The sequence below is a fragment of the Salmo salar genome, unplaced genomic scaffold, assembly GCF_905237065.1.
Source record: "Salmo salar unplaced genomic scaffold, Ssal_v3.1, whole genome shotgun sequence".
Taxonomy (NCBI): Eukaryota; Metazoa; Chordata; class Actinopteri; order Salmoniformes; family Salmonidae; genus Salmo; species Salmo salar.
Genome location: NW_025547450.1, coordinates 27,501 through 35,000, shown reverse-complemented (window position 1 = coordinate 35,000; position 7,500 = coordinate 27,501). Strand labels below are relative to the sequence as shown.

General features: G+C 53.5%; 1 pseudogene; it reads left to right on the top strand.

The window, feature by feature from the left end:
* LOC123731862 (protein flightless-1 homolog) overlaps positions 1-7,500 on the top strand; it is an 81,087-nt pseudogene that overhangs the window by 47,478 nt on the left and 26,109 nt on the right.

The following is a 7,500-nucleotide window of genomic DNA, read 5'->3' as shown; positions in this document are numbered from 1 at the left end:
TACCGGTACAGAGTCAATGTGGAGGCTATATACAGGGGGTACCGGTACAGAGTCAATGTGGAGGCTATGTACAGGGGGTACCGGTACAGAGTCAATGTGGAGGCTATATACAGGGGGTACCGGTACAGAGTCAATGTGGAGACTATATACAGGGTATTACGGTACAGAGTCAATGTGGAGACTATATACAGGGTATTACGGTACAGAGTCAATGTGGAGGCTATATACAGGGGGTACCGGTACAGAGTCAATGTGGGGGCTATATACAGGGGGTACCGGTACAGAGTCAATGTGGAGGCTATATACAGGGGGTACCGGTACAGAGTCAATGTGGAGGCTATATACAGGGTGGTACCGGTACAGAGTCAATGTGCAGGCTATATACAGGGGGTACCGGTACAGAGTCAATGTGGAGGCTATATACAGGGTATTACGGTACAGAGTCAATGTGGAGGCTATATACAGGGGGTACCGGTACAGAGTCAATGTGGAGGCTATATACAGGGGGTACCGGTACAGAGTCAATGTGGAGGCTATATACAGTGTGTTACGGTACAGAGTCAATGTGGAGGCTATATACAGGGGGGTACCGGTACAGAGTCAATGTGGAGGCTATATACAGGGGGTACCGGTACAGAGTCAATGTGGAGGCTATATACAGTGTGTTACGGTACAGAGTCAATGTGGAGGCTATATACAGGGGGTACCGGTACAGAGTCAATGTGGAGGCTATATACAGTGGGTACCGGTACAGAGTCAATGTGGAGGCTATATACAGGGGGTACCGGTACAGAGTCAATGTGGAGGCTATATACAGGGGGTACCGGTACAGAGTCAATGTGGGGGCTATATACAGGGGGTACCGGTACAGAGTCAATGTGGAGGCTATATACAGGGGGGGTACCGGTACAGAGTCAATGTGGAGGCTATATACAGGGTGTTACGGTACAGAGTCAATGTGGAGGCTATATACAGGGTGTTACGGTACAGAGTCAATGTGGAGGCTATATACAGGGGGTACCGGTACAGAGTCAATGTGGAGGCTATATACAGGGTGTTACGGTACAGAGTCAATGTGGAGGCTATATACAGGGGGTACCGGTACAGAGTCAATGTGGAGGCTATATACAGGGGGTACCGGTACAGAGTCAATGTGGGGGCTATATACAGGGGGTACCGGTACAGAGTCAATGTGGAGGCTATATACAGGGGGGTACCGGTACAGAGTCAATGTGGAGGCTATATACAGGGTGTTACGGTACAGAGTCAATGTGGAGGCTATATACAGGGTGTTACGGTACAGAGTCAATGTGGAGGCTATATACAGGGGGTACCGGTACAGAGTCAATGTGGAGGCTATATACAGGGTGTTACGGTACAGAGTCAATGTGGAGGCTATATACAGGGGGTACCGGTACAGAGTCAATGTGGAGACTATATACAGGGGGTACCGGTACAGAGTCAATGTGGAGGCTATATACAGTGGGTACCGGTACAGAGTCAATGTGGAGGCTATATACAGGGGGTACCGGTACAGAGTCAATGTGGAGGCTATATACAGGGGGTACCGGTACAGAGTCAATGTGGAGGCTATATACAGGGGGTACCGGTACAGAGTCAATGTGGAGGCTATATACAGGGGGTACCGGTACAGAGTCAATGTGGAGGCTATATACAGGGTGTTACGTTACAGAGTCAATGTGGAGGCTATATACAGGGGGTACCGGTACAGAGTCAATGTGGAGACTATATACAGGGGGTACCGGTACAGAGTCAATGTGGAGGCTATATACAGGGGGGTACCGGTACAGAGTCAATGTGGAGGCTATATACAGGGGGTACCGGTACAGAGTCAATGTGGAGGCTATATACAGTGGGTACCGGTACAGAGTCAATGTGGAGGCTATATACAGGGGGTACCGGTACAGAGTCAATGTGGAGGCTATATACAGGGGGTACCGGTACAGAGTCAATGTGGAGGCTATATACAGGTGGTACCGGTACAGAGTCAATGTGGAGGCTATATACAGGGGGTACCGGTACAGAGTCAATGTGGAGGCTATATACAGGTGGTACCGGTACAGAGTCAATGTGGAGGCTATATACAGGGGGTACCGGTACAGAGTCAATGTGGAGGCTATATACAGGTGGTATATACAAGTCCTCAACTGGCAGATTCATTAAATAGTACCCGCAAAACACCAGTCTCAACGTCAACAGTGAAGAGGCGACTCCGGGATGCTGGCCCCTTGACTTTTTCCAGATTATGTTGTTACATCCTGAATTTAAAATGGATTACATTTTGATAAATATAAATGACTTGGCAAGAGCTCTACTGACTTGGCAAGAGCTCTGCTGACTTGGCGAGGGCTCTGCTGACTTGGCCTAGGGCTCTGCTGACTTGGCCTAGGGCTCTGCTGACTTGGCGAGGGCTCTGATGTCTTGGCGAGGGCTCTGCTGACTTGGCGAGGGCTCTGATGTCTTGGCGAGGGCTCTGATGTCTTGGCGAGGGCTCTGCTGACTTTGCGAGGGCTCTGCTGACTTGGCGAGGGCTCTGATGACTTGGCGACAGCAAGACAAATACTTAACAAGACTTAACAGGACATTCTAACTCCTCCCTCCTTTCCAAGTGGAATGATGTCCTGAAGGTTGACTCCTCTCTCTGTCTCTCTGTCTCTCTCTACAGGTGTTCAAGTCTAAGTTTCAGAACTGGGATGATGTCCTGAAGGTGGACTACACCAGAGCAGCTGAGAGTGTAGAGCAGCAGCAAGGATTACAGGGGAAGGTGAGTAACACGACCTGTCGTGTAGGGGTGTATGCTAGCTAGCTACAGGGGAAGGTAGGGGTATATCCTAGCTAGCTAGCTCCCTCTATCAACTAGCTTAGTGTAGTTCTACTAATGATCCTTTACTTTGCTACTTGATGGCGCCTTAACTCCTGACCTTTAACCCTGACCCCTAACTCTAACCCTGCCATCTGCTGTCCTGGACGTGTGATTGACTCAGGACCTTAACTCCTGACCTTTAACCCTGATCCCTAACTCTAACCTGTCTAACAGAACACAGAGGGTGTTCTTTAATGGAAACCTCTCCAACATATTCCAGGTAGAATCAGGAATTCCTCAGGGCAGCTGTCTAGGCCCCTTACTGGTAGAATCAGGAATTCCCCAGGGCAGCTGTCTAGGCCCCTTACTGGTAGAATCAGGAATTCCCCAGGGCAGCTGTCTAGGCCCCTTCCTGGTAGAAACAGGAATTCCCCAAGGCAGCTGTCTAGGCCCCTTACTGGTAGAATCAGGAATTCCCCAGGGCAGCTGTCTAGGCCCCTTCCTGGTAGAATCAGGAATTCCCCAGGGCAGCTGTCTTGGCCCCTTCCTGGTAGAATCAGGAATTCCCCAGGGCAGCTGTCTAGGCCCCTTACTGGTAGAATCAGGAATTCCCCAAGGCAGCTGTCTAGGCCTCTTCCTGGTAGAATCAGGAATTCCCCAAGGCAGCTGTCTAGGCCCCTTACTGGTAGAATCAGGAATTCCCCAGGGCAGCTGTCTAGGCCCCTTACTGGTAGAATCAGGAATTCCCCAAGGCAGCTGTCTAGGCCCCTTACTGGTAGAATCAGGAATTCCCCAAGGCAGCTGTCTAGGCCCCTTACTGGTAGAATCAGGAATTCCCCAAGGCAGCTGCCTAGGCCCCTTCCTGGTAGAATCAGGAATTCCCCAGGGCAGCTGTCTAGGCCCCTTACTGGTAGAATCAGGAATTCCCCAGGGCAGCTGTCTAGGCCCCTTCCTGGTAGAATCAGGAATTCGCCAAGGCAGCTGTCTAGGCCCCTTACTGGTAGAATCAGGAATTCCCCAGGGCAGCTGTCTAGGCCCCTTCCTGGTAGAATCAGGAATTCCCCAAGGCAGCTGTCTAGGCCCCTTACTGGTAGAATCAGGAATTCCCCAGGGCAGCTGTCTAGGCCTCTTTGACATGTTTGGATCCTGTTTTTGTACATTTGATTGGTGGATTCAAATAAAGTCTTTAAAATGTGTGACCTGTCTTGTCTGTCTCAGGTGAAGAAGGATGCTGAGAAGAAAGACGAGATGAAGGCTGACCTCACCGCTCTCTTCCTCCCCAGACAACCCCCATGGCCCTCACTGAGGTAAACAGCTCTCTTCCTAACCCAGACAACCCCCATGGCCCTCACTGAGGTAAACAGCTCTCTTCCTAACCCAGACAACCCCCATGGTCCTCACTGAGGTAAACAGCTCTCTTCCTAACCCAGACAACCCCCATGGCCCTCACTGAGGTAAACAGCTCTCTTCCTCCCCAGACAACCCCCCATGGCCCTCACTGAGGTAAACAGCTCTCTTCCTAACCCAGACAACCCCCATGGCCCTCACTGAGGTAAACAGCTCTCTTCCTCCCCAGACAACCCCCCATGGCCCTCACTGAGGTAAACAGCTCTCTTCCTCCCCAGACAACCCCCATGGCCCTCACTGAGGTAAACAGCTCTCTTCCTAACCCAGACAACCCCCCATGGCCCTCACTGAGGTAAACAGCTCTCTTCCTAACCCAGACAACCCCCATGGCCCTCACTGAGGTAAACACCTCTCTTCCTCCCCAGACAACCCCCCATGGTCCTCACTGAGGTAAACAGCTCTCTTCCTCCCCAGACAACCCCCCATGGCCCTCACTGAGGTAAACAGCTCTCTTCCTCCCCAGACAACCCCCCATGGCCCTCACTGAGGTAAACAGCTCTCTTCCTCCCCAGACAACCCCCCATGGCCCTCACTGAGGTAAACAGCTCTCTTCCTCCCCAGACAACCCCCATGGCCCTCACTGAGGTAAACAGCTCTCTTCCTCCCCAGACAACCCCCCATGGCCCTCACTGAGGTAAACAGCTCTCTTCCTAACCCAGACAACCCCCCATGGTCCTCACTGAGGTAAACAGCTCTCTTCCTCCCCAGACAACCCCCCATGGCCCTCACTGAGGTAAACAGCTCTCTTCCTCCCCAGACAACCCCCCATGGCCCTCACTGAGGTAAACAGCTCTCTTCCTCCCCAGACAACCCCCCATGGCCCTCACTGAGGTAAACAGCTCTCTTCCTCCCCAGACAACCCCCCATGGCCCTCACTGAGGTAAACAGCTCTCTTCCTCCCCAGACAACCCCCCATGGCCCTCACTGAGGTAAACAGCTCTCTTCCTAACCCAGACAACCCCCCATGGTCCTCACTGAGGTAAACAGCTCTCTTCCTCCCCAGACAACCCCCCATGGCCCTCACTGAGGTAAACAGCTCTCTTCCTCCCCAGACAACCCCCCATGGCCCTCACTGAGGTAAACAGCTCTCTTCCTCCCCAGACAACCCCCATGGCCCTCACTGAGGTAAACAGCTCTCTTCCTCCCCAGACAACCCCCATGGCCCTCACTGAGGTAAACAGCTCTCTTCCTAACCCAGACAACCCCCCATGGTCCTCACTGAGGTAAACAGCTCTCTTCCTCCCCAGACAACCCCCCATGGCCCTCACTGAGGTAAACAGCTCTCTTCCTCCCCAGACAACCCCCATGGCCCTCACTGAGGTAAACAGCTCTCTTCCTCCCCAGACAACCCCCCATGGCCCTCACTGAGGTAAACAGCTCTCTTCCTCCCCAGACAACCCCCCATGGCCCTCACTGAGGTAAACAGCTCTCTTCCTAACCCAGACAACCCCCATGGTCCTCACTGAGGTAAACAGCTCTCTTCCTCCCCAGACAACCCCCATGGCCCTCACTGAGGTAAACAGCTCTCTTCCTCCCCAGACAACCCCCCATGGCCCTCACTGAGGTAAACAGCTCTCTTCCTCCCCAGACAACCCCCCATGGCCCTCACTGAGGTAAACAGCTCTCTTCCTCCCCAGACAACCCCCCATGGTCCTCACTGAGGTAAACAGCTCTCTTCCTCCCCAGACAACCCCCATGGCCCTCACTGAGGTAAACAGCTCTCTTCCTCCCCAGACAACCCCCCATGGCCCTCACTGAGGTAAACACCTCTCTTCCTCCCCAGACAACCCCCATGGCCCTCACTGAGGTAAACAGCTCTCTTCCTAACCCTGACAACCCCCCATGGCCCTCACTGAGGTAAACAGCTCTCTTCCTAACCCAGACAACCCCCCATGGCCCTCACTGAGGTAAACAGCTCTCTTCCTCCCCAGACAACCCCCCATGGCCCTCACTGAGGTAAACAGCTCTCTTCCTCCCCAGACAACCCCCATGGTCCTCACTGAGGTAAACAGCTCTCTTCCTAACCCAGACAACCCCCATGGCCCTCACTGAGGTAAACAGCTCTCTTCCTCCCCAGACAACCCCCCCATGGCCCTCACTGAGGTAAACAGCTCTCTTCCTAACCCAGACAACCCCCCATGGCCCTCACTGAGGTAAACAGCTCTCTTCCTCCCCAGACAACCCCCATGGTCCTCACTGAGGTAAACAGCTCTCTTCCTAACCCAGACAACCCCCCATGGTCCTCACTGAGGTAAACAGCTCTCTTCCTAACCCAGACAACCCCCCATGGTCCTCACTGAGGTAAACAGCTCTCTTCCTAACCCAGACAACCCCCCATGGCCCTCACTGAGGTAAACCGCTCTCTTCCTAACCCAGACAACCCCCATGGTCCTCACTGAGGTAAACAGCTCTCTTCCTAACCCAGACAACCCCCATGGTCCTCACTGAGGTAAACAGCTCTCTTCCTCCCCAGACAACCCCCCATGGTCCTCACTGAGGTAAACAGCTCTCTTCCTAACCCAGACAACCCCCATGGTCCTCACTGAGGTAAACAGCTCTCTTCCTAACCCAGACAACCCCCCATGGCCCTCACTGAGGTAAACAGCTCTCTTCCTCCCCAGACAACCCCCATGGCCCTCACTGAGGTAAACAGCTCTCTTCCTAACCCAGACAACCCCCATGGCCCTCACTGAGGTAAACAGCTCTCTTCCTCCCCAGACAACCCCCATGGCCCTCACTGAGGTAAACAGCTCTCTTCCTAACCCAGACAACCCCCATGGTCCTCACTGAGGTAAACAGCTCTCTTCCTAACCCAGACAACCCCCATGGTCCTCACTGAGGTAAACAGCTCTCTTCCTAACCCAGACAACCCCCATGGTCCTCACTGAGGTAAACAGCTCTCTTCCTAACCCAGACAACCCCCATGGCCCTCACTGAGGTAAACCGCTCTCTTCCTAACCCAGACAACCCCCATGGTCCTCACTGAGGTAAACAGCTCTCTTCCTAACCCAGACAACCCCCCATGGTCCTCACTGAGGTAAACAGCTCACAGTTGATTCAGCAGCCCTCTGTTGTAGCTTTTTCATCTTCTCTCCCCCTCCCCTCCTCCTTTCCCTCCTCTCTCCCCCTCCCCTCCTCCTTTCCCTCCTCTCTCCTCCTCCCCCTCTCTCCACCTCCCCTCCTCCCTCCCTCTCCTTGCTCTTCCTCCCCTCCTCCCTTTCCCTCCCTCCTCCCTCCCCTCCTCCCTCCCCTCCTCCCTCCCTCTCCCC